This window comes from Ceratotherium simum, chromosome 5 (genome assembly GCF_057802395.1).
Source record: "Ceratotherium simum simum isolate JZ-2026a chromosome 5, ASM5780239v1, whole genome shotgun sequence".
Lineage (NCBI taxonomy): Eukaryota > Metazoa > Chordata > Mammalia > Perissodactyla > Rhinocerotidae > Ceratotherium > Ceratotherium simum.
Window position 1 is genome coordinate 84081561 of NC_141904.1, and position 27590 is coordinate 84109150.

The 27590-nt window shown below is 56.9% G+C and overlaps 1 protein-coding gene across 3 annotated transcripts in view; it reads right to left on the minus strand.

Annotated features, from left to right (window-relative positions):
* The window catches only part of ATP2B2 (ATPase plasma membrane Ca2+ transporting 2), a 305152-nt gene that overhangs the window by 164204 nt on the left and 113358 nt on the right, over positions 1-27590 (minus strand). The window contains exon 1 of one of the 3 annotated variants that reach the window (XM_004443588.3): positions 8037-8083. The exons of the other annotated variants lie outside the window; for them this stretch is intronic. The gene's annotated coding sequence lies outside the window, so the exon portion shown is untranslated. Of the gene's footprint in view, positions 1-8036; positions 8084-27590 lie in introns of those variants that run through there. 3 annotated transcript variants of the gene reach the window in all.

Below are 27590 nucleotides of genomic sequence, written 5' to 3' on the forward strand. Positions count from 1 at the left end.
CAGGGAAGTTAAGGAACTTGCACAAAGTCACACAGCAAGGCAGTGGTGGAGTGGGAACTGGAATCTCAGAGTCTGTGCTTTAAACTCCTCCCTGTGCTACTGTCTTTGTTGTTTGTTTGTTTGTTTTGTTTGCCAATTATTAAGCACCTACTGCGTACAGGTACTCTGCTGGGCATGTGATATACACATAAGCTTGCTGACTTCTCACAAGAACTCTGGGAGGCAGGTATTCTCATGCCCATAGTTTCAGAAGAGGAAACAAGGGCTCCTGTGAGCTGACTGAGCTGAGGAGGCAGATGGGAGACTGGCTTGTTCCTGCCAGCCTGGTGGCCCTGTTCTAAGTCCTGCATAGGTTTTACCTTATTTACCACATTTCAGTGAATCTCAGATGATCCATTGTTAGGATGCATCACTACTTTATGTCTACTTGAGAAAGAAAAAGGCATGCGGTTCTATGGTGACATGCCACCAGTTGTGACAGGCACCCCTGTCTCAGAGACGCTGAAACGTGCACCTGGGAATCCACGCAATTCGGCATGAATCACGACAACCCTACAGGGAAGGCACTATCCCTGTCCCCATTCTACAGCTGAGGGAACTGAGGCCTGGAGATGCAGGACACACAGCTGGTTTGGCCCAGGCCTCGGATCTGACGCTCAGCAGGCTGGGCCCAGCCTGGGCCCTGAGCCCCACTGTGCCTCATCACTGCTACATCAGCCCATCAGCACGTCGGGGGACGTGCGCCCGGCCCCCAGCACAGATTAGACGCTGAGAAGACTCTGGCAGCCAGAGCCCGGCGCTCCTTGCTCCTCACCCAGTGCAGAGGCTGCAGGCAGGCAAGGCCATCCCCAAACCGCTTCCCGAGGATCCCCCACCCCTCCATGGCCTCAGCTCCCTGTGGCAGCTCAGCGCCCCGTGCCACCCTCGAGCCCAGTGGGGCAGAGGTTTGCAGGAGCCAGAGGGGAAGGACCCTGCAAAGCGGCCCCTGGGCAGCAGACGCGGACAGTGGAGCAGCCCGAGCCAGCGTGGAGAACGCCACCACTTTGTAGAAAACTGCCCTCGGGGTGGCAGCCCCAGAGACCTGCTTCCATCCTTCGAAGCTAAATAGCTCTTGGATCCCAAACGGGGTCATCCATTCACGGTCTCCTCCCACAGGCTCCTCCAACCCCACGCTCCACGACAGCAAGACTTCTCCCAGTCTTCACAAAACCTGAATCCACCCCCGTGGGACGAGGATTTGCCCCTTCCGAGAACATCTTTAAGGAAGCCCTCCGGGGGCCTTTCCCCAGAGGCAGGACAGAAGCTCGACGTATTCTGAATGCCTGGCATGACTGGGGCCCCATGCATGACAGTTATGTATCCATCGCGTCATTCCAGCCTCTCTGACGGCACAAGAGGAGGCCGCTTTAATATCGATCTCTGGACAAGCCCTGAGCCAAGTGCTTCCTTTGCATTAGTTCACAAATCCTCCCACAACAAATAATGGTATAATAATAACACTATCATTACCCCCTTTTACAGATGAGAAAACATCCTCTGAGCCTTCAACTGGACAATAACCCCAGGCCGGGCACTTTACTTCAGCTCCATCTGCCTCTCACAACAACTGGGAAGGTAGGTCCTAACATCGCCCCATTGTATGGAGAAGCAAACTGAGGTTAAGTCACTAGTTCAACCACACGCAGCTATGTAATGGGAGAGCCACTTAGGACGTGGCCTAGAATAAGCAATTACCCTCCCACACATTGAATGATAAAGTATTTGTAAAGTGCTTGAGAATACATTTTAGCTATTAGTAATGACTATTACAATTCGCATTTTAAAACTTCGCAATTACCCCACAAGGTTGGTGTTGCTGTCCCCATTCTCCAGATGAGGACACTGAGGTTCAGAAAGTATGTGGCAGAGGTAAGAAGGGACTGTGGGCTCTCAGCTGCATGGGCCTCCCGGGGCCAGCAGGGCTCCCTCACACCCCCGAGCTCCCCTCCCGGCCTTTAGCTCTTCTCTCTGGGGCCCAGGAGCCCCTATAGGCCCTGGGTCAACAAGGGGCTGGCTGGAGCTCCCTCCCCACGGGCTCCTGGCTCTGGGCAGCCCCCAGCCAGCTCTAAAAAGGTGAAAAGGATAAAGAGCACCAGAGACCTGGGTTCAAATCCCAGCTCTGCCCCTCATGTGCTGTGTGACTTGGGCACGTTCCTAAGCCTCGGTTTCTTTATCTGTAAAATGAGTGACAGCGAGGAAGAGATGAGACATTGTGCAAAGGACTTAATAAATATTAGTGATTTAGTGAGCTGAATAGTGTCCCCCCAGTTCATGTCCACTTGGAACCTCAGAACGTGACCTTAACTTGGAAAGAGGGTCTTTGCAGACGTATTTAGTTAAAGATCCCGAGATGAAATCACCCTGGATTTAGAGTGGGCCCTATATGCAACGACTGGTGCCCTTATCAGAAGAGGAGAGGACACAGAGAGACACACTAAGAAGAAGGGGATGTGAAGATGGAAGCAGAGATTGGAGTAATGTGGCTACAAGCCAAGGAACGCCGAAGATCGCAGGCAACCACCAGAAGCTCGGAAGAGGCAGGGGACGGAGTCTCTCCCAGGGCCTCCCGAGGAACCAACCCTGCCCACACCTTGACCTCAGACTTCTAGCCTCCAGACTGCGAGAGAATACATCTGTGCTGTTTTGAGCCACCCAGGCTGTGGTACTTTGTCCTGGTGGCCACAGGAAAGAAACCCAGAGGCTCTAACTGCTGTTGCAGCTGTTAACCCCTTGGACTCGCAGTGGCTCAGACCCTGGCCCTAAGGGCCAGCCGGCAGGAGAATCTGCCTCACTGAGGACACAAGATGGGCAGGATCACAGCCCCCTATTTCCAGGGGAGAGCATGAGACCAGAGGGCTGACGTGACTTGTGCAAGGTCACCTGTCAGTGACCGAGCTGGGCCTGGAACCCAGCTCTCCTGACCCTCAGACCAAGGCCTCCCCCCATACCTGGCGACCTCTGAAGCCTCAGGGACGCCAGCCCTGGCCCCTGCCCTCCCCCGTCAGGCCTGGCCACCTTGCCTCCCAGTCCTCAGACCTGCAGAGGTTTCCTGGGGTGTGTATGATGCTCCGAAGGTCTTCAACACAGTCCCTCCCTCCGTTGCAGGGCTCCCTCCTGGAGACCAGGGAAGCCCCCAGCGCCCGGCCGGCACACAGTGGGTTCTCCGAGCTGCGGACAGCGTCACCTACTTTTCCTTGTCATCATACCTCAGCCCTGTGAAGGGGGCAGCCTGGTAGCATGTTCTCATTTTACAGATCAAAAACCAAGGGCTGAAGAGGCAAAGCACCTGACTCAAGAGCACTCGCAGGCAGCAACGCAGGTTCTGAATTCACACCTCCGAGTCTCAGCCAGACAGATTCTCAATCTCGACAACCTCCACTCCCTGCACCAAGAACACGGCCACACCCTGAGCCCGGCACTCTGTGCCCATCACTTCGCCCACTGCCTCCCACGACGGCCCGGGAGGTGAGTTCTGTTACTGCAGTCATCCTCCTGTATCTGCAAGGGATTGGTTCCAGGACCCCCTCAGGTGCCCAAATCCCTCAGCAGTCCATCCCTACCCATAGGTTCCACATCCGCGGATACAGAGGGCCGACTGGACTCTACTTTATAGATGGCCAACGGCCTACAGCCTTGAACGCAAGGGCCTTGCCATGTTCCCTGTCTATTACCAGCTCTTAATGAGGGGTGCAGCCAGATACCCCACTGACTCTGTCTAGGGGGACTTTCTCCCTAAATGTTTTCTTGTTTGAGGCTCCCACTGGGAGGGAGAAATGAATGACTGCAGGTTCAGTGTTCGGGTCTAAGAGGGGCAGGGTGGGCTAAGGGGCCCAGGTTCCCGGCAGGAGACCCGCATTGCCCTGTGGGTTCCAGGTGGGGCTGGGGGAGAGAGCTTGCCCACCCCAACTACACGTGTGCACGTGGCACCAGCGCCTGCACCCCACACAGCTCCACTGCAGCCCCTCGGGAGGTAAGGAGGCCGAGAGGAGCCACACCCTGCACCTCAGGGTCCCCCACGGCCCCCCACCTGGACCCTGCGCCTATTATGTGCCAGCTGCTTCAGACACGTCATTTAAACCTTTCCAGCAGCCCTGCTTGACATCTCTCTCCCTTTTAGAGAAGGGGGACTGAAGTTCACAGAAGAGGAGCCACTTCCCCCACGGTCACATGGCTTGGGAGAGGCGTTACCAGGACTCGACCCCAAGTCGAGTGCTCTCTCTGGAGCACCCCTCCCAGCCACACGGCGAAGATAGCCTCATTTTGGATTTCAAGGTTGACCCCGCCCCCCCAATGGCCTAATTCAGCTGTGCAGGGTGACACCAGGGGCTGGGGGTGGGATAAGGGGACTGGCAGGCTAGAGACCTGGGTTTCAGTCACACTCTGCCACCAACTTGCCAGGAGACCTCAGTTTCCCCAGATGTGGGAGGAGCGGGGGACAGCATGATGCCTGGGTGACCCCCAGCTCTGAGAGCCTGTGAGTTCCCCAAGCCCTCAAGCTCCCCTACTCTCAACCACCTCGGCTCCCTGGGGTACACAGAGCTCCAGAGATGAGAGCCCTGGGGCACCTGTGAAGATGCAGCCCCCAGGACCCCCTGAATCACTGGGGGGACCCAGAAGTCGGTCTCCACAAGGTGATTCTTTAGGTCCATTAGTGCTTGAGGCCCATCGGCCTTGATATTTCCCTTCCTTGCTTCCCCTTCTGACCTTGTCCAACTGCAGCAGCAAGGTGCCCACCTGCCCTGGTTCCAGGCCTTGACACCAATCACACCTCTGTGCACAGCCCTCTACAGTGCCCAAGGCTCTCAGGCCACCACAGGCGAAGGCAGGGCAGGGACAGGCATGCCCCGGTCACAGATGAGGAGACTGAGGTGCAGAGACAAAGTGCCTTGCCCAAGGTCACACAGCTGGTCACGGCTGGTCAGGAGCAGAGGCTGGGCCTTGTGCGTTCATCCTTTTAACTTGGAGTCAAACATCTGGGGAAAACCAGGGGCCCGCAGGCCCCCTGCTCCTTCTTGCCCGAGACCTCAGAGAGGCTGGCAGACTCTCCGCTCTCCAGAGAGCACAGTGTGACCTTGGACAAGTCCCTTCCCCTGGCTGGGCCTCAGCTTCCCTCTTATAAAGGGGCCCAGGCCAGGTAACCTCAGAGTGCACACGTCTGCTTTGGCTTTCCAGGTGCCATCAGTTCCACGGGGTAGAGGGGTGGCAGAGCAAACGGGCTGCCTGGGACACGGCCACACCTGCCTGTGGAGGGTTCTCTCTTCACCCACAGGAGCCTTGGGACCCTTTCTTGGAGACTTGCCCCAAATCCCAAGTCCTTGGCCTCTTGGTTCCCAAGATGCTGGCACCCCAAATTGGAACTGGCCTCACACAGGAGGGGAGGGGAGGGTCTAAGAGGGCATGCAAGGAGCTTGATGACCTGGCTTCCACCCTATCTCTGCCATGTTTCAGCTGTGTGACCGTGGGTCTTCATTTCCCTGTGCAGCTTCCTCATCTGTGGCATGGGAATAACAAGGCTGCGGGAGGCCCCACTATAGTGATGTGTGCAGAGCAATTAGCTCAGTGAATGCTAGCTGGGCTGTTATTATTTACCCAAGTGCCCCGACCCATACTTGTGCTGGGTGGGGAGAAAGGGAGAGGGGGCCCGGGGGAGAACTGAGGGAGGGGCCCAGCATTTCAATCTCTCCAAAGCATAAGCCACAGGCAGTTTTCCGACCTTCAGTCTGGAGAGGACTGTGGGGGATGCTCGAAGGATCCCAGTCCCCAGCTCTCAGAGACCCCACACCAGTGTGTCGGTCTCCTGGTGCCAGGGAAGGGGGTCGGAAGGTCAGTCTGGGTTCCTGGTAGTCTGGGCCATGGGCAGCAGCCATGCCCCTACCCCTCCTCTGTCTCTTTTCCAACTCTGGGCACCCTTCTCTGCAGAACATCAATAACCCAGGTGGCCTTGCAGAACCCAATCACAGGTCCGGGGGAATGTGAGCCGGCCCTCCCCTCAGGCCTGTGTGGGGCTGTGGCAGCCACTCAGGAGCCAGTGTCCTGCTGTCCTCACGGACAGTCCCCTGAGGGGCAAGCCTCTCCCCGGTGCCCACAGAGGCACCTTTACTCCAACAGAGCATGCCTGGAAGCCGAGGGGCAGATGTGTGCACGCAGCATCCGCAGAGGAGCTGCATCTCCGTGCCCAGGTCGTCTTCGTACATGTGCAACCTACATTCACCTGTGGGCACACTTCAGCGTGCCATGTGCCTGCCAATGCACAGGCATGCAAATGGCATTCAGGACACCACGTGTGTGTGCTCATCACTTTCACATCAGGGCCAGTCCTCACATGGGCACATGCCACATTTGTGGCTGCTGCAGGGCACCACGTGCAGGCCAATTCACCCATGTGCAGCCTACTGCATTCCTGTTAGTGCCACACGCATGTGTGGGCATGCTGCATTCACAGGGGTGTGTGTGTGTGCATGCTGCACTCGTGTGCAGGCTGTAGTTTGCAGGTGAGCGTGTGGTATGCATTGATGTTAGCTGTATTTACATGTGCTGGGGTATATCTGAGGCATGGGCATTCTGTATGTGTGTGTATGATTTGCACACATACGATGAACTACTGTGTGGACTACATTTGTATGTGTGCATCTGTGCAAATCTGTGGATATGTATATGCCCTGATAAGAATGGGACTGGGTGTACGAAGGTGGCTAAATAATATGGGCCATCAGCATCTTTTCTGGACACCCCCTGCAGGTACCCCTGAGCCCCCTCTGCCACTGCCCCTTCAAAGAAGTTAACAGGCAGAGGCCCCTTGGCCTGTGCTCCAAGCCCCCTCCTACTTCACACGTCAAAGGAGAATTTCTCGGATAGCGCCCGCCACTCCTGGAAATGCCCCACACGTCAGCTCTGCCTCCTCCCAGCCATCTGAAAGCAGTGCAGGTGTGGTGGGGAGCTCCTTCTGCGCCGGGCGAGGGGTGTGCAGCGTCACACCAAGACCCTCTGCCGGCAGAGCTGGACTGCTCATTTACCCTTCTGAAGGTCAGGCCAGGCTGGGCCTCTGTTTCAGGGCCCCGAGACCCCCGGGCCCTTGCCTGACTGGGGCAGGCCAGCCGCAGAGACCCATCCCCACACAACCTGGGTGAGCAGAGGACAGATGTGATGTGGAATGGCCACCTGGCTAGACAGGGGCAGCTGGCCACAGCAGCCCACCCCTGGGGAGTCCAGAGGCCCCCTTCCAGATTCACAGTCCTGACCCTGCAGGGGGCAGGGAGGTGCCCCAGGTGCCGGAGCAGCTCAGCCAGAGGCCACCCAGACTGGCCAAAGAACTGGGCTTCCGGGCAGAAAGTGCCAACTCCACCACCAGCATGACTGCTGCAAAACGGCCTGGCCATCCCCTTCCTGCCCCCCTCCTGGCCATCTGGGAGACCCAGGGACTCGTCCCTGCCGCCACACAGCCTGGCTGGCCTGAGCTGGTGAGTCCCGGCACACAGCAGCCCACTTTACCAAGGGGACCCTCCATGGGGGCCTCCCTCTGCCTCTTTCCTGGGATGCTGGCCATGGCGGGCAGGGGGCACCCTCTGGTCCTCTGTTTCCGCGGGACGCCGCTGAGAGGGAAGAGAGCATTGCCCCCCACCACCAGCTTGCTGGCCCTTGCATAACATCCACTGGGGGCATTTGCTGTCCAGAGCCTGCCGGAATCTACCTGAGACCCCCGGCATCCGCCTGTCCGACGCCCCCCTGCCCATGTCCCCAGCACCCCAGACCCCCTCCCCAACACACGGACCCTCACACGAGTGTCTCCCTCGGCGGCGGATCCCAGTGCAGCCTCAGCTGCCGCCCGATAAACAAGCGCGGCTCCCACCCCCCCTCCACGCTGCCACCGCCACCACCATCAGCACTGAAGAAAATCAAATGAAATGCAACAAAATAAAATGGGTGAGGGAGGAAGGGGAGAGCGGAGTGGGGCGCTTTTTATTTTTTATTTTCTCATGCTGGGGGACGCCGGTACTTACTTGGCTACGAAAATCACCACCCATCCGGCACGGTTTCCAGGCGGGCAGCCCCGGAATCGCGGTGCGGCAGCTGCTGCCGCGGCGGAGCCCAGCCGGCGTGCCCGGGTCCCTCTGCAGACTGTACCATCCCGCCCGCGCAGGTGGGGGGCGGGGGGCGGAGGCGCCGCCGGCTTCTAGGAGAGCATCTCGCGGCTGACTGCGATCTCGATCTCGGGGAGGCAGCGGCCGCCCCTGCCCCTGCACTGCCGGAGGCGGGGGAGGGGGGCGCCGAGGGAGGGGCGCGGGGACGGCCGTTCTCGGGGCGACTGGGCGAGCAGAGTGAGGGGCGGGGGTGCGTGGACCGAACCACCACGGTGTTGTTTGCGGTTTTAATCCCTCCCGTGGGATCATGAGGCACTGAAGCTGGCCGAGTCCCAGGAATATGCCCGCTCCCCCGAAGTGGGAGGGAATGTGGAGGGCATGGTGAGGGGAGAGTGGGCCGAACCAGAGGGGAGGGGTCCTGCGAGCGGTGGGGGCGGGAGTGACAGCGGAGAGGGCAGGGTTCTGCTCAAATGGCCCTAAGCGGTCCCCTACTTTCTGGGGGACTTGTTCTGCTGGGAAGGGGGTGTGGTTCCCCCTTTTTCTGGTCAGGACACCCCCAGACCGGGGGGCAAAGGTCACTTGGGGGGAGCCATGGACTCAGCACAGACTAAACACATCTGTGCTTGCCGGGCCACCAGAGTAGAGCTGGCAGTGAGCTCCCTGCTGCCATCTACACACTGCCCCTGCAGCCCCGCCACCCCACCCATGAGTATCCCCGTCTGCCTGGGGGCTGCAGGTCTGGCAGAAGACCCCCTCAAGGGGCCAATTCTCTGCTCGCAGGTGCCCACTGGCAGGGGTGTCTGCATGTCTTCTGCATCCACATAATCTGCAGGGACATCTGCGATGAGCCGGACACTAACAATGTCCAGAGGACCCCAGGGAGCCCCAACGAGGAGTCTGCAGGAATGGAATCCCCCCCACCAGCTGCCAGCTTCTTCCTGCCTCATGTCTGGCAAATCTGCTGCCCCTTTAAATCCAGACTGCTGGGAGGACAGCCCCAGGAGCAAGGTTAGGAGGTCACAATGGATTCTGAAGCCCCCCCACCACTGCCCTGACCCCTCCAGAGGGGTGCCCTGCTTGGGAGGAGGGCATTGATGATGGAAGGACCTTCAGGACCTGTCTCAGAGCACCTGTCAGTGTGGAGGGGGTGCCTGGGGGCGAGGGTCAGGGCTGGGGGTTGCCCCCAGGAGGCAGCTGCCTCTTCCCCCGTCCCCACCCCCTACCCACTTCTGAGCTTCCCAGCTGAGTGTCCTGAGCTGCCGCTCCATCCCTGGGCTGGCACAGAATATCAATTTGTGTCGTTAAGCTGAAAGTCTGCACTGCACCAAAATCAGAACCCGGCCGGGCAAAGGGGCGGCGCAAGGCAGGGAGCTGGGAGCACGAGCGGCAGGCTCCCTGCCAGCAGGGCCACGCTGACACCCCCTTGCCCTTCATCCTCCCCCGGCCACCTCCCCAGCCCTCCCAGAGGGTCTCACTTTGCCCCTGGACCAAGCAGAGTGGCCCCAATGCAGGGAGGATGTGAGAAGCTGAGGTGCTGAGTGTGGGTGGCCCTAGGCTCCACCGGGGCAGGCCGGAAGGCGCCCAGCGGGGTCCCCACAGAGCAGCCTGGCACACCTCTCAGAGAGGCTCTCGCCCCCCACCAACAGCCCGGGACAGGTAGCTCCCCCATCGGCCTCTTCTTGGGGGTGCAGACGGGGGGACTCTGCCAGCCTTCCTCCAGGCAGACTTCTAAGTCTGCCCTCACCTCAGGGCTGGGCCAGGCCAGGAGTCCCCTCTTCCCCAGGGGCTAGAGGCAGCCTCTGCCTCCCAATGAGGGGCCGAGTAAGAGTGTTCTGAGAAGGCTGGGGTGAGGGTGGGCTAGAGAGGGCAGAGGCTGAAAGGCCCACTGCCACTCACATCCAGTCCAGACAAAGGTGTCAGTGCCGGGAACCCCACTGGCGTTTCCGCGGCATTGGTGGGGGCAAACCCCTTTCTCTGGATACAGAACAAGCAGCCCCACGACGGGCCGGTGATGAGCCACCATCTCCACAATGATAATCCCTTTCATGTCCAGAACACTTTACCGTTTGCAAAGGCCACCCACAAACCAGTGAATCGCTTGACCATCACATCTACCCCTGGACCGGCTGCTGTGAGCACCAAGTTACAGACAAAGGAGCTGCGTGGGGTTCCGAGGCGCTGGGTGCCGGGACAAGGGTCCTCAGCCAGGAGTGGGTACACCAAACCTGTGACCGAGGCCTGAGGACTCCGGGCCTAGGGTGCCCTACATGTGGAGGCCAGCAGGGTGTGGGCCGTCTGGGGCCCACACTCGTCCCCTTCCACGTCCTGAGTCCTGCCTGCTCTCTGGCCCCTGCTTGAGGTGGACTGGGCCTTCACCCACAGACAGCAAACTCGCAGGAGCTCATGGATTTGGGTTCCCAGAATCTAAGACTAGAACTGGCACCCGGCTCAGCTCCCATCTCCTTGGCATTCCAGGCCTTGTGTCCTTCAGCCTCTGCATCAACACCCCAACTACAGGATGCTGTCTAACTTCTGAGGTGGCACAAATGTTGAATAGCATAGTTTGAAAGTTGTTCCTTACTCTAGGCCCATGAACTCCTATTCATCCTTTAAAGTCCAGCTCAAATGCCCCTTGCTCTGACAGTCCTTTCTGATTCCACCAACAGAATTAGTTCATGCCTCTGTCCTACCTCTGACCACACCATACTGTGATGGTCTACACCTCTGTCTTCCTCACTGGGCTATAACCCCATCAGTTATGTCTCCAGAGTCCTAGCTCCCAGCACGTGGTAGGTGCCGTAGGAAAGCCGTGAATGAATCTGTGCTGTGTGATTTTGATTCATCACATGCCAGAACAAGAAGGACCTTCAAGGACTCCTATCCAATTCTCCCATTTTATAGTTGAGAAAACTGAGGCCTCAAGAAAAGGATGGCTTGCCCAAGGTCATCCTTGAGGGTGGAATCTAGACACAGACATCTGTCCCCTGCCCCCGTGCCTCACCTTCCTGCAGCAGACACACCTGGGGCATCTGGCCTGTCCTTCCAGGATATGTTGGGGGGCAGGGGGTACTGGACAGGCAGAGGTGTTGTGAAATCAGACAAACAATGGCGTTAGTGTCGCAATTCCAGGAAGGTTGGAAGCGGCAGGTCAGGGTCACCCACAGGGAAGAGGGGGAGAGGCAGGAGGCCAGACGGAAGGATTACCAATGGCTTCTGCCTCCAGCATGATTTGGCTTATGGTGGATGTGGATTGAGGGTCAGGGTGGGGGAAGGTGTGAGAAATGGGGCGGGGGGGCGGGGGCGGCGGCTGGAGAGCCAGCCCAGTCTGATTTTCAAATGGGGTTTAGTTGGCCAGACCATGTTTCTCCCTTGGGGACAGGCTCCGGCCGGAGGGGTGGGTGGAGAGGGTCACTCTGCCTCCGGCTGGGGTGGGCGGCTCCGTCCAGTCTGATGGAGGCAATTTGCATAAGGGAGACAGACGAGGTAGGTCCAGACAGGTCTGAGGGAGGCAGAACTGAGTGTACTCAGAGGCCAGCTGTGTCCTCTCTGGAGACCTGGGCCCTGTGTCACTTCCCCTCTGGAGGGGAAGCAGGGATGAGGGTAACGGCTGCCCTCGCCTCACCCAGCTCAGGGTCTTCTGACGCGCGGGAAGGGGTCCTGGGGCAGCTACTGCCACAGAGCTGCCTGCTGGGCCCCTCAGGGGATGAGGAACCATTTCCAAAGGCCCCTTCCATCCCTGCCCTGTCTGACCTCCACAAATCACCGTCAGAGAGACTGGGCTCCTTCCCATTTTACAGAAGAGAAAATTGAGGCCTGGAGACCTCAAGTGACGTGCTTAGGAGTAACAGAGGCAGTGAGCGCCAGAGCCGAGAATCAAACCCAGATCTGCCCCTCAAGCTCCAGGCCCTTCCTTCTGTCCCTCCTAAAGTCACCCAGGTGTGAGGCGCATGGCTCAGGCTCTCCTAGTTCCATGACTTTGAGGGGCCATAGCATTTGCGTCCAGGGGACCACATGGCCGGCTCGTCCCAAGTCTCCCCTCCAGTCACAGTGGGGCCCCACACCCACTCCCACCAAGGTCCCAAACTCCCTCAGCCAACTGATCTCGGGCTGAGGTTTTGTGACCAGACAGACAGATCTGGGTTCAATTCTCCATTTACTGGCTGTGTGACCTTGGGTAAAGGCTTCAACCTCCCGAGTCCCTACTCTCTCATCTGCAAAATGGGGACAATAATACCTATTGGGCAGGGTTGCAGCTAACAAAGAATGGCAGCTGTTATTAGTAGAAAAAACACAGAGGGTCAGGGTCTCCAGAGGCCCCTGGGACACGTTGGGGAGGTTTCTTCCAGTCCCTCACCCTACTCGTGTGTGATGGTTCTCAGATCCCACCCGGGGGGCTGGGCAGGGCTGGCCTCCAGGACCCTGACGGGCCCAGGCAGCCCTGCTGAGGCTCAAACCCAGGTCCCCAGTCCCCAGCTCCTCCTGCTGGTTCTGCTCCCTCAGTAAGGAGGGTGCAGGCCGGACTGCTGGCTAACTCTAGCCGCCATGCACATCAACATCCTATCGTGTGTCTCATACGGTGTGAGCGTCGCAGAAGCCTGGGAGGTGGTCTTATTTTTATCCCCATTTTACAGGTGAGGAAACTGAGGTAGAGAGAGGTGAAACTGTTGCTCAAGATCATAGAGTGAGTAGGGGTACCAGGGCTTGAAACCAGGACTCCGTGAGGCTCCACGCGGAGCCTGGGACCTTATGGGAGGTGGGCGTGAACTGGGTCCCGGGAGCCACCCGGGATGTGAATTTCCCACAGCTGTAGGTGAGTCTTCCCAGCCATACAGGTAGAAATCCTCAGCCTGGACGCCCACCCCAGCCTTGTGGAGGGATGGGGCAGGTGTGCGGGGATGGCTGACCTTGCCACCCCTCTTCCAGGCTAGAGGCCAGGAATGAGGGTCAATTAGGGAGCTGGCCCTTGGTCTCCTGGAAGAACAGAGCCTGGGGAATCAAAGCTACTCTGGGCGGACTCCCTGGGGGAGGCTGCCTTTTCCAGGCATGGGAAACACGGCCTCATCCATACCACCCTTGGGGTTCATGCTGCATGTTAATGCACACACAGGTACACACTGCCCACTCTGATCCGTCAATCCTGCCTCCTCACCATAGCCTCTCTGCCTCTCCTCCTGCCATACTCCTCCTGTTTCCCCACCCCTACACCTTAGAGAGCTTTCTAAATTCCTCTAAACCCTTCTTTGGCTCCCCTGTGCCTACAGCATAAAACCTAAACTCCTTACCATGGCTCATAAGGCCTGGATGACTATTCCAGACACCTCCCATTATCCTCGGTCTGCTTTCCCCACACCAAGCCTCTGCTGCTTCTCAAACACACCCATGCTATGGCATGCCTCTGTGTCTTTGCATGCACCATCCACTCTGCCAGGGATGCCTTCCCTCCCCACTTCTCTGCCTGGAGAACTCCTACTCATCCTTCAAGACTCAGCTTCAGCAGCCCCTCCACCATGAAGCCTTCCTTGGTTCCCCCTCCATCATCCCCACCCCCAAGAAGTGTTGGTTGCAATTAACCTCTTTATGTGTGTTCTGTCTTGTCCATCAGGATACAAGACTCCCTGGGGATAGGGTTCAGGTCACATTTGCCTTTTATATCCCCAGCACTGCACAGAGCCTCAATAAATATTGATTGAACTGATAAGTGCAGGTTTGTTGAATGAAAAAACAATTCCCTTGGTGGTTTCGAAATGGTATTTGCATCTCTCTGTGGCTCTGGAAATACTCTTTGGACTCTCTTGGAGGTCCTGGGGTACAAGTTGCTATTTCCTGAGCCTGTCAATGCATGGGGCTGCCTCTGCATGCCCAGCTTGGGAAGGAGAAAGGAAGACCCCCAACATCACTCAGATATCTCTGTCCAGAGATGTCTCCACGGGACCAGGATGCCTGAGCCCAGGGCTGGACTCAAGGTGAGTTGAGCACCCAGGGAGGAGCCCCCAACCCTAAATGCTCCCTCCAGCTACCTACAGCCTGACATTTCACCATTAGCAATTCATTTCTTTGGATTATTCAGTCAGCAAATATTTATTCAGCTCTCACTGGAATGTGAGGCACTGTGCTAGGGTCCCTAGTTAACATTTGTGTGTGTGTGTGTGTTCACTCCTGCTGGAAGGCTGACTCCCTGGAGGAAGAAGAAGATGAGGAGGGGGAAACAGAGGGAGAGGGGACAACAAATCCAGGGATGTTAGAAGAGAGAAGGGAACCCATCATTGCGTGCCAGGGACTTCGCGCCCGAGCTGTCCTTTACTCCTCTCCACCACCCCTGGCGAATTTGCTGTTATCAGTCCTCAACTCAGAGGTGAAGGACAAGCCCAGAGAGGTACGTGGCTTACTCAGGGGCACACAGCTGTGTGACACAGGACCAAGCATTCAAACCTAGCACTGTCTGCCCTGCAGCCCACAATCTCTGGATGTCCTCCCTCTGAGGACACTAAGGGGACCCAGCAGGGAAGGAGGGTCCCCAGAAAGGATGGAAGCAGAGGGGGGACAACTGAGAATGCTGCAAGCAGAGAGGCCTGCCTGCCGACTGACGGGATGGCCGGACACTGCTGGGACTGTAATCGTGGGAAGTGACAGAAGGAAACGCGGCTGTCCTGGGAGTCTGCACGTGGTCAGAATGGGCAGAGACCGCCAGGCCGCATCAGCTGTCTCGGCCGAGTGCCTTCCTCGAGTGCTGACGCACACGTCTATGTATCACATTGAACCTGCTGTCTGGAGGGTACCATGCCCATTTTACTGATGAGGAAACTGAGGTCTGCAGAGTGGAGGGGACGAGCCCAGGATTACACTGCTGGAGTCAGAATTAGAACTCACATCTTTCCTGGAAGGCTCACAGGGGTGCAGTAGAGTTGCGGGCTCATCCTTTATGAGGGCTCCAAGCAGCCAGGCCTCTCAGAGGAACAAGAGCCCTTGCCCTGTCACTTGAGCCCCCTCCCTCTGCGACACAAAGGGGCTCCTCTGCCTCAGTCTCCACTGCACCCAAAGGTGGCAAGGGAGTGGGGGTGGGTGCAAAGAACTTGGGAGCTGAGGCCTGATGGACTAGCTCAAATCCCGCTCTCCTCGATGGGCGGTGTGACTTTGGGCAAGTCCCTCAGTCTCTCTGGCCTCAGGCTCTTCATCTGTAAAATAGGGGTGGTGCCATCTGGTCCCTGCTCCTCTGTCTGCTCATTTGTTCCACAAACATCCGTTGACACCTACTGCCTGCCGGGTTCTGTGCTGGGTGCTGAGGATACAGCTGTGGGCAGAAAAGCCCAGGTATCTGCTCTCACAAGGGTTTAGCGACAGATGTGAGATGAAGTGAACACACGAACCAATGTAAATGTACAAAGGGGTGTGAGCTGAAGGGCAGGGGCCATGAGCACAGTCAGCAGGAGGACCCGGCGTCTCTGCTGGGCATGGAAGGGGGCATGGCAGAAGATTTCCCCAAGGAGGTGGCAACTGGGCTGGGGTCTGAAGGCTGTACAGGAGTTCACTAGGTAGAAGAAGGGGATGGTGTTGCTGGCAAAAGGAATGTCAAGTGAAAAGGCCCTGAGGCCAGATAGAGCTTAGCAGTTCTCAAGGAATTGAAAGGAGGCCTGGATGACTAGAAGGGGAGAGAGTGGGCAATGCGAGGAGGGGGTAGGGGCCTTGTGGACCAGGTTACAGATCTCTGTCCTCATCCTGGGATCGGAGGAACCTTAGAAGGGCTCTAAGGATTAAACAGGAGGAGGAACATAAAGCCCTGGGTGAGGGGCTTGCCCCACAATAGAATTCCTCAGCGGTGTTAGACAGCCACACCACATTACCCTTGCACCTTCCACAGGTAACATTCATCCATCAAAGCACGACTGGGCAGACTCTGAGCTGGGGACACATCGGCGAGCAGAAAAGGGGTCCTGCTTGCACAGAGCCATGCTGCGAGGATAAGAGCATCCAGTAGACATTTCCAGAGTCCTAAGTATGCTGGGAGCTGACAGAGCCACCTGCCAGAAGGGGAAACTAAGGCTAGGAGAGGTGAAGGGGCCTCTACCCCCCAGGGTCATGGGTGATTGAGATGAGAGCTCTGGGCTGAGGGCTCTCAATCCAGTGTCCCTTCAGGGCCCTAGGCTGCCCCTAACGGGAGCCCCGCTTGAGAGCTGCTGGGCAGAAGAGATGATATTACTACAAATTACAAATAATAGTACTGAGAGGGGGCATCAACGGAACAGTCACCACATGCCAGCTACTGTTTGTTCTCAGAACTTCTCATGTTTTGGCTCATTTAATTCCTACCCTTTAAGGCAGTCTGGATTATTACCCCCATTTTACAGATGCTGAAACCAAGGCACAGAGAAGTCATGTAACTTGGCCAAGGTGTCCAGCTGGTAAGTGGTGTTGGGATTTGAACTCAGACATCTTATTCATTAAGCTGCCATAGGTCTGGGGGATGCTTGGGCCCTGCCAGGGTGTCCAGCAAGGGGCCGAAGGCAGCAGGATAGAAGTGGGATGTGGCTCCGGGGCTGGGCCTGAGGAGGGAGGACGGGCAGATGATGGAGCCTCGATGGCCTCCAAGGTCGTCCCCACAGGGCTGTCCCAGTCTCTGCTGAGGGAATGCTATCTGGGATCCGCCTGTGGAGCTGGTATATGTGGGCTGGGAGGCGCTGCCGTGCCCCTCCTTCAGCCCCACCCTTCCAATGTACAGGGGGAGCCTGAGGCCCAGAGAAGGGCAGCCACCTGCCTTGGACACTCCGCAGCAAGCCAGGCTAGGAGGCAAATGCTGGTTCCAGAGAAGCCCTTTAACCCTCCAAGAAAGCCCCTGTCACTTTGTGGGGCCCACCTTGCTCAGAACCCGTCCTCATCAGATATGTCTCCAAACGCCCTCTGCACAGGCACCCCGGCCACCGTCCAAGGAGACTCCACATCCGTGGGGGATTGCAGGCCTGCGTGACCTCTCTGCAGGCTGTCAGTGGATGGGACTGCCCTCAAGGCTGGGCCAACTCTCTCCCCACAAGGCCACCGACAGGCTGCCCCAGGAGGTGAGGTGAGCCCTGGACCAGGAGCCAGCCGGGCTGGGACTAACTGCTGTGGGCCAGGGGAGCATCCTGCAGTCTGAGTCCCCCTCCTCTCCCATAGCCTCCCTGTGCTGCCAACCCCACGGGCCAATTTGCAACAGTGAAACACCAGAAGGAAATGGAAGGATCTCGACAAACTGTTTCTGGGGGACACAGCACAGTAAAGCAGAGGAGAGGAGGGGCTTAGGGATCAAAGAGACCTGGGCTTGAACCCCAGCTCTGCCACTTACTCTTGGGTGGCCTCGAGCTGGTCATTTGGCCAGCTAGAACCTCAGTGTCCACATCTATGAAGTGGGAACAGTAATACCTGCGATTATGAGAATGCTGGGAGGCACAATTGAGTAGCATGTATGTATGGGGCACGTAGTTGGCGCCCAGCGAAGCCTGGCTTCCTCCTCCCTCTCTGTTCTGCAAAGGTGCCAATGCTTCTAAGTTGTAGGAAATCTGGTCTTTGATTTCAAACAAAATGAGAGAGAATCTGAAGATATCATTGGTTCATTGCTTCAGCATTAATCGAGTGCCTACTACATGCCTGTTGGTGTGGGGACTGTCTCCTGAGCAGGGCTCTGTAAGAGGACACTCAGGAAGGGAAGGGTTTGGAGCACCCCGAGGGTGCCCAGTGGTGCCTCTGCCGTGGGGTGAGGGGAAGGTGGTGATCCTGCTCTGCGCCCTCCCCATGAGGGGTTGTCCCAAGCCCCTCACGACCTCCCCCGAGGGTGGTGACCATCTCCTCTGGGACTTGGTCAGGGCTCTCGGCTGCCAGCCCCACAGAGGAACCCACAGCCCCTGTGGGAAATCCTGAAAACCCAGCCCCAACTCAGGTCCCAGAATGGTTCTGGCTGGAGGCCGGGTGCTGAATGGCTGGGGTGTGGGCCTGAATCCACACACAGATCTGGGTTTAAATCAAGAATCCACCACTCACTGGCTGTGTGACCTTGGGCAAGTCACTTCACCTCTCTGAGCCTCAGTTTCTTCGTCCGTAAGATAGAGATAACGTCTACCTCAGAGGATTATGCTGAGAATTAACTGAGACACTGCATGTAAAATATTTTGCCTGTCCTGTGTTACATGCACAATTGATGGCAGCTTAAAATGACCACAAGCCCCTCCTCTCCTCCTTGAAGCAAGCAGGACACAGTATCCTCTCCTGGGGGCTTGGTGCGGTGGCAGTCTTGCCCAGCGGTGTTCCGGAGTTGCTCGCACTGGCTCATGAGAGCTGTGTGTACTGGCGATCTCAGTCTGCCAGGGTGGGAGCGTTTAGCCCACAGAAATCGGCAAACACTGTGAGGCAGGGCACCCCCTCCCGGAGAGCACAGCATGAGTCCAGCAGGAGCTCAGCCTGCTGCCCGGAGTGCACTGCCTTCCCTGTCTAGGGGCCCTTCCTGCTCTGCTCTCCCTCGACCCGCCCCTCCCGCCCCACCACCCTCGCCCATCCCAACACTGGTGACCAGCTCTTGGGATTTCTCTCTTTTCCTCCCGCCGTGGGGCTGGCTGAGGATCACCGCTCTGCCCAAAGGGATCTCAGTGTCAGATGAGGTGACCCTGGGGTGGCACTGTCCCAGAAAACTGTCAGCCAATTATCTTCTCTCTCCCTCTCCGCCTCTGCCCCTCCCCTGGCAGAGCCCTGCCCAGCCCTCCTCCTCCTCGCGGCCTCCAGCACCCCAGCCACCACCTTCTCGCTCAGACTCGCATCCCGAAGGTTCTACAAGGCCAGCGCCCACTCCTCTGATCCTTCCAAGTCTACCTCTTCCTCTCCAGCCCTGTTAGGCCTGCAAGCAGCCAGTGGACTGTTGTATTTGGAAACAGGTGGCCCCGAGGGCGTCCTGGTCCTTCCTCCCTGTGTGGCACTGGACAAACTACTTCGCCTCTTGGAAACTCCACAATAAAGACAATGACATATATTGGGCTCTTGTCATGGGTCAGGCACCGTGCCAACGGCTTTACTGGCTCATCTCATTCCTTATGTCCTCATCTGCAGAATGGGGACAATACAAGTGTCCCCCCAGGGAACTGCGTGGTGCTCCCCAGCAATAGCTCTGGTGAAACCGGCCCGCAGGTTGTAGAGCGCCGCACTAATGCCGTCATTCTACTCTGAAGGGCAATGCTTGTTTAGATCTACAATTTTTAGATGTGTTCGGGGGGGGGGGGGGGGGGGGGGGGGAAACAACATGCCACAGGCATGTTTTTTATAGCCAGCTCCCATACAGGTTTCTATCATTCTTTGCCAGCTTGGCTAAAAATAACAACAAAGGTCACGGCTGCTCCTGCCTAATGGAGGAAATCTACAAAGAATGTGCCTCTGATTCACTGCCTCTGTGAAGTGAGAACTCGCCCCCCAGCCACGGCCCCTGGAATTCCTCCCCAGGTCTGGCCGGCCACCCGGAGGAGGGGAGGGAAGCTGGGGGGGGCGGGCTACAGGGCCTCGCTGGGCGGGTGAGTCCTGGCCTCAGTCACCTCCTCCCCCACCCTGGCAGGGAAGTGGTGGTGGAACAACCACAGATGGAAGGGCGGGAGTCCTGGGCCTTGGTTCTAGGACTGCGATGTGGGCCTCAGTTTCCCCACATTCAAAATGAGAGGGGTGCAGTAAATAGGCGCAGAGAACTTTCCCCCCATCCTAATGCAAAGATGCTCTATTCTCATTTCCCTCCCCTCCACCCTGCACCACTGTGGCCTCATTTAATGAATGTCCCTGGTCCCTGATAATGACGACAGTGCTGACCATGCGAATGATCAGAGCCAACATCTGTGGAGCGCCAACGACATGCCGGGCTCCGGGCTAAGGAAGCCTTTAGGTGGAGTGAACTGAGACTCCACGCACCGCCCCCCTGGGGAAGGAAACGTCGTCCCCACCTGACAGGTGAGGGAGGGGATGGAGCCCCAGGGGTGAGGCTGCACATGCGTGGTGTTGCACCAGGCAGTGATGGCTCCAGAATGTGACCTAGTGTCTGCCTCCTGGGCCTGTGCTCTGCGCCAGGTACTGAGCTGGGCACATCAGGTAGGAGGACAGACACACCCAAAGCTTGCTTTCCCCATGGAAAGCAGAGGGAGCGATGGTCCCAGCCGTGGTGATGCTCATGCAGTACAGAGAGTGGCAGCGGATGCACAGGGCCTGGGGCAGCTGGGAGGAGGATACCTCCATTAGGCCAGAGGAGGTCTCAGCGAGAAGCTCATTTCCCCTGGCCCTTGCTAGTTGAAAGGGGGAGGGAAAGGCATTCCAGGCGGTGGGCACAGCGAGCGTGGAGGCGGGGAGGGCTGCAAGTGCCCGGGATGTTTGGGGAGGGCAGGGCTGGGAGTGGGGTGGGAGTCGCAGAAGGCAACTGGACCCTCGTGGCAAGGAGAGTAGCGTTTCACCTGTGGGCCGGACCCCCAAACCTCAGGAATGATGTTTGCCAGTTCCAGGTGCACTGCACCGACTTCACATTTTTCTTTAAATCAACTCCCTTTTAAAACACATGTACACCTACTTGGTATTATCTTAAGCACTCAGAGCCACGAGATCATGGATTTGCTTTGCCAGTGGTATTTTTCTCCTAACACATTAAAATAAGTGCACAGGAATTAAAATAGAAAGGCTGTGCCTGTTCGCACCCCAGAATGGGGACCGGGTCTGCCCCTTGGGAACCGCAGCTGTGGCCTCAGCCCGAGGGTGGGTTTTAGGCAGCTGATCTGATCTGGGTTACAGAAGGATTTCTCCGTGATTAGAAGCGGCAGGAGAGGCTTTCCTGGGGGCCAGCCCCTGCCCGTGACAAAGGTCGGGGGTGCCGGCATGCTGCCCAGCTGAGCACTGTTTGTCCCCCTCCTTCTCCGCTCAGCTCTCCAGCTTCAGCTGAGCCCCGGAGAGCTCACTCCTGGAAACGCTCTTTTCCCAGCCAAGAGCCGCTGCGGCCGTTCTGACCTCAATGACTAACACACATTCCTGGCCTAGTTAGAAAGCCCCTCGCCTCTCGTATTTATAGCCACCTCCGAGGGAGGCCCGGCCCTTCTTCCGCCACCCCACGCTGCCCCGGCCGCCTGTCCTGACAGGCACCGTCAGATCCTCCTCCCTGACAGAGGGCAGTGGAGCAGGGATTTCACCCTGGGTGACGGTAGCCAAGTGACTTATCCTCCTGAACCTCACCTGTGAAATGGGTGGCGAGGATTCCACGTCCTAGTTCTGAAATATGAGTCACGACTCACATGTGGGGAGCACCAGCTATGCACCAGGCCCTGCTCTGAGCATTTGGCACATGAACTCATTTAATCCTTACAACAACCCTTTGAAGGACATACTATTATTATCACACCCATTTTGCAGAGGAGGACACTGAGGCACAGAAAAGTTAGGTAACTTGCCCAAGGTCACAGAGCTAGCTGGGATTCAAACCAGACTCCAGAGTCTGTATCCTGAGCGCAGAGCTAACTTGGCACACAGAGGGGTCCTCGGCCATACAGTGGACCCACCCCCATTTGGTCCCTGCCTTTGAGGTCTCCTTAATCAGCTGAGCATGTCACTCACTGCCTGCAATCAAGTGGCCGGGGTGGGAGCAAACAACGAAGGCCACACATTGGTCTTGGACATCGGCGCCTCCGAGGAAGTGAGCAAGGACACTGCTAACGAGGGGACAGAGCAGGAGGGGACGAGAATCACAGCGGGACTTGCATCAAGGTGCCCCTCTGTCCAAGCCGAGGGGGATGCTGAGGCCCAGAAAGAGGAGGAGTAGGCTGTGCGAGTGGAGCCCTCAGTTCCCCCCGCTGCCCCCACTCATCTCTGTCTTCTCTCGCCCTCGCGTCTCAAAGGGGAAAACGCGGAATAAACGTATTCACGTAAAGGCTTTAGGAACTTAGCCCCCTTGTCCCATGCATGTTCACAGCTACATTCGGGGGTTCCTAGAGGGACAAGAGAACTAACACTGTTTGCTGTGTACTCTGCATGCGGCACTGGGCCAGGCTCTCTTGTCACTTGTTCATTCAACACACTTGGTTCCACCTGCTCCCTGCTGGCTGCTTTATTTCACTTAATTCTCAGCAACTCCGTGAGGTAGGCACCAGCATTACCAGATGAGGAAACTGAGGCACGCAGACGGGGAGCCTCCTGCCCCCGGGCGCTCACCTAGCAAGGGCACGGCTGGGGCTGAAGGCCGGGCTTTTTGCACACGTCACACAGTTGCTGGCGGCGGATGTGGGGCATCAGCTCAGTGGAGAGTTTCGAAGGAGCAGCCATCCCCTGCTGTGTCGTCTCACACGCCTTTCCGGAGCTGCACAGATCTGGCTGCACCCCAGTCTTCCGGCCCCCAGCCTGACCCCACATGGGCACCCTGGCCCACCTTGCTGCTCTCCCTCAAATCAGCCCTAAGAGATAAGACCCTGTCCTCAAACTTGAATGAAGCTCCCAGCTGTGGTTTCAGGATCCTGCAGTGGAAGAGAGGTGTCGGGCTCCTTGTCCTCAGCCAGAAAATTGATGGCCGACCCTGATTTAATTAGCTTTTCCTTGCAATGATTTAGGGAAGCCCGTAATTAGCTCAGGGGCCCGGAGCGAGAGGCGGGTGTGGGAGCCACACTGGAGCGGGCAGTAAGGGGTGGGGGTTGGGGGCTGGTTTAAGCTCCGACTCCCGGTCTTGCCAGGTAACGAGGGTTGGGTGAATCTCTTGCTGCCCATGAGAGGTGAGTGGAGAGAAACCCTAAATAAATGCAGAGAAAAAGATGGGGGATGGAGGGGCCGAGAGTGGGCTTAGAGATTGTGCCTTCACATTCTGATTTGTAGTGGACCAAACTACGTAACATCTGCAGTCGACACCCCACCCCAAGTCAGAGGGTGGCAATGAGGCCGCACTGCTGCAGATAAACTCTCCACGGCCCTTGCGGATGGCTGTGGAGACCCTCCAACAGTGCCAGGCATTAAAGCAGGGTTTCCCCAGCTAATAACAGGGCGAACCCTGTCCCCAGCCCTTAGGAGAAGGCTCCCAGAACTGGGCCTGTGCTGCACATAGGGCAAGTGGATGTGAGCCAGATACACAAGCTCTGGCCTGAGACCGTAGCCAGCTGCAGACCTCAAGGGCACACCCCCCACCCCATGGGCAGGCTGCCCCTCGATGGGCCCCACCCCCCCACAGGCCTCACCTGAGTGGGTTTCCTGCCAAGCACTACCCTGCCCCCACACATCCTCACAGGGACACAGAGCCAGCCCCACCTTCAGGAACTTAGCCAGAATACCAGGAGGTACCAGAGAAAGACCCATAAATAGTCAGTTGAGCGATGGTGCAGAGTTTATTCATCCTCGAGAATAAGCCATGGGATTCGGGACCAGAGAGCCCTTCACTCATGAACTTCCACCCTGAGAATGTGCACAGACACTAACAAATCCCCAGCCAGAGGACGGTGTTAGGGATTCCGGACGCGTGTTTTAGTCCTTGAGGGCAGTGAGTTCCTTGATCCCCAGTGACTTGTCCGTCGATGCTCATTTTTAAGGTGTTTTATGGATGTTGTTAAGCCCACCACGTCCAACCAAGTAGGAGCAAGGTGGAAAGCGTATAAAGAAGGGAACGGGGTGACACTTCCCTCTTCATAGGTGCATATAGCCCAGGCGCTTGTATTGTGCCATCTGAGATACAAAGACAAATTGCGAATGCCTTAGGGAATTTAGTCTGTGCGAGTAGAGAAGCCAGAGGCGGCCACAGGCTACGCTCGTAGGAACAACAGCCCTTGCTGCTGCCACCGTCAGAATGTCTGCTACTTGGCAGGGTCCCCGCGAGGTGCTGTCACATACATCATCTCTACTCCCTACAACAACTCTGCTGGGCAGCAGTATTAGCCCATTCACAGAAGAGGAAACTGAGGGTCAGAGAGGGAAGGCAACTTGCCCAAGGCTACCCAGCCAGAAAAGGCAGAGTTTGGATTTGACCCCAAGTCTGTCAGATAGCAGAGCCTGGGTTCTTCCACATTTTGCAGGGGTGAGGCAGTGGGGTTGGAGATGGGAAGACAAGCGGGATTAAATGGTGGGCATGGGGCAGAAAGGAAAGTGAAGGTTAAATTCAGTTTTTTAAACGCATGCTGTGCACCTGTTGTGACCCAGGTCACCGAGGGGAGATGTTCACAGCGCCTGCCCCCCAGCTGCTTGGGGTCCTGTGTACGTGTACTGCTACGTCCTACCTGACCAGTCTTCCCTCCCCCGTTCAGCTGCTGCTCCTTCTCCCTGGGCCCCTTGACTGGTTTCTATCCTGCTCCCCACACCTGCATGGTCTACAGGCCCAGCCTTGGACTTGGTTCTGGTCTCACTGGATGTTTACAGACCCCCAGGCTTTGCTTCTTCTCAGCTGCCGTGCTCATCCCCCTCATCATGACAATCCTCTGTGTGAGGTTCAGAGAGGTTAAGTAACTGGCCCAAGGTTGCACAGCTAGCAAGTAGACGAGCCAGGATTTGATCCCACACCTGTCTGACTTCACAGCCTGAGCCCTTCTCTGTGATCTGTCTCCCCTTTGAGCATTGCGCCCATCTCCTTTCCACCTCCCAACTTCCACACGAAGTTCCCTGCTTTGAGCACAACCTCCGCTGAAGCCAGCGTCGCACTTAGCTGAAGGGAGGAGATGCATTTTGGAAACTACCCAAGAAAAAGACACTTGAAATAACTTTTCTCCGTAGCTTTCACTGCCAAAATGCATTGAACCCCGCGCGGGAGCAGGACTCTGCAGGACCCAGGCCGATGCTGTCATTTGGCTGGGACTGCCAGCAGACAGCACACTGCCAAGGCATTACCTCACAGATCCTCACTGCAGCCCTGAACGGCGGTCCCGAGCCTCCTTTAGGGAGGACGGAGCTGGACACTCAGGAGGCTAATGGGGCTTGCGCAAGGTCACATTCCCACCTGGGGGTGACCTTGGATAAGTCATGTTCCTTCCCAGAGCCTCAGGTTCTTCATCTGCAAAGATGATGATGGTCTTGGCTTCCCAGGGTGGCTCTGAGGGTTAAGGAAGAGAAGATGGGCGGAAAGGTCCAGCACAGAACCTGACCCACGAGATGTGCTCTATAGCTGGCAGACACCTGACTCCCAGACAAGGCAAAATCACAGACACATAGATGGTCAGGGTAAAGAGAGGCCAAGACCAGAAGTTCTCAAGCCTGTACTTGTGTGAACGGGCAGGCTGGCCGCTGCGGACAACGGTAACGCCGGCCGATTGGTGTTGTCTACTCCTCAGCACACGCGGCGCATTTCACCTTCATGACAAGCTGCAGGAGGGGAGGACAGCTTTATCCCCATTTCACAGATGAGGAAATAGAGGTGCAGACGGGTTAAGTGAGTGGGAACCAAAGAGCAAGTTTTCAACAGAAAAGAAAAAACAACTCAAGTTCAGAGCACGACAAGCCTATAAATCAACCCTCTTCCCCAAAAATACCCCTCCAAAACTTCTCTCCAGAACCTTTCCTTCCTTTCCTCAACCCCTCTAGCTCTCACTGAGCGACCTTTACTACAGAGCTTACTGCGAGCTCCCTCCCTTTGCCCAAGATTCAGGAGCCCCTTGGAAGCCTGCCCTGCGCTGCGCTGCGGCAGAGCCAGGAGTGAGGCTGGGCTCGTCCACCGGGAACCTTTGCTACGGCTCGGAAGTGGGGTGCTCTCGCTTCCCGTGCAGCGGCACCCCTGACGCCTGCTGTAGACGGCATCTGGTTAACAAACATCCTATTTCAAATATGCTACTCGAAGAACCCCAGCCAGGGGAAACTCCCTCTTGAGCTCCCCTCCCTCACTTGGTCCAAAGTCTGGGTGATCACCTGGGACCCTGTGTCGCCTGCAGCCAGGAGAGGGGAACTAGGGATGCTTCTTGGTTCCACTAAGTGGTCACACCCAAGGGGTTCAAGCATTTCTCTCTGGGCCTCAGTTTCCTTTTCTCTAAAATGCAGGAGAGAAATAAAGGAAAGCAAATTGGCAGGACCAGACTGGGGCAGGAGCCGCAAACCAGCCGCTCGGGAGAGCAGCCAGCTTAAAATAAATTTGTTTGTTTTGCTCAGAGCTTAAAATAAAATTGAACTAAGTGCCAATGTTTAAAAATTGGGAGATTGTGCATAAGAATCCAGATTTCTGGCTTCTCCTATAATATTAGAAGTGCTGCCCATCCAGCGTTGGCCGGAGGTAGGTGAGGCCAGAGAGACGGGCAGCTGGTCACCAGGTCGGCCCTCTCCCCATCTGACTTCATCAAGGGTGGGTTCTCGCCTGCCTCCAGGAGGAAAGTGAGTTTACAGTGCCTGGACCTCACTCTCTCCTGAGAGCCAAGGCCCCTCCTGGGAAGAGGTTAGGCTTCTGGCATAAAACCTTTCCTATTTATTTCACAAACACTCAGTATCTGTCAGGGGCTGTTTTAAACATACCAGCTATAGTCCTAAGCAATATACATATACCAGTCAACCACTTAATTCTCATAACAACCTCATGAGGTGAGTACCACTGTTATCACACCCGTTTTACACATGAGGACACTGAGGCACAGAGAGGTTAACTCACTTGCCCAAGGCCACACAGCTAGTAAGTGGTGGCCTTGGGGTTTGAACCCTGGCAACCTGGCTCCTAAATCTGTGCTCTCACCACTGCATGAAGCTACCCACCCCACTTCTCTGGGAAGTGGCCAGTCTTGTGGCTTTGTCCAAGTTTCCACATGCCAATATGAAAACAAAATCATCACCCTCCCCCATCTCTCCTTCCCTCCCCTCCTATATTTACTACTTCCCTCCCTCATACGTCAATCAACTCCTTTAATCCTCCTAACAATCCTGCGGGGTGCAGGTACTGTCTGTATCTCCATTTTCAGATGAAGAAATTGAGGCAGAGAGAGGTTAAGTGACCTGTCCAAGGTCACGCGGCTGGAAGCGGCAGAGCCAGGGTTTGGCCCAAGCCATCTGGCTGCGGAGTCTACACGATTGGCACCTCTATCTCCCCCCACACACCCCTAACTGCCCACCCTTGCCATTCATTTCTTCCCTCCTTCATTTTTGCACTCACCCATCCATCCAACACTCAACCCAGACCCTGTGCTGGGCACGGAGGACCCCTGTAAGGGGCATCAAGGCTGGGTGGGGCAGGAAGGTGACATTCTGTTCCCAGAACAGGAACTGCCGGTGACCACTCCCTCTGGGGCTGAGGCCAGTGGGAGAACTGGTTTCCAACTGACAGCCCTGGAGAGCTCAGGAGGAGGCAGCAGAGGGAAGCCCATGCCCCTGGCAGCTTCCTGCAGTGTGAGTCCCCAGCAAGGCACTTAGAGATTCAGGGAGAGCCCAGCAGACCCCACCCACAGCCCAGACCCCACTCTTCGTAGATGGAGCACTAACCAGCCTTTCGGTCCTGGCTCTGGCACTGACCTACTGTGAGGCCCTGCACAAGGGGCTTCCCCTTTCTGGGCCTCAGTTTCCCCATCTGTAAAATGAGGGCGT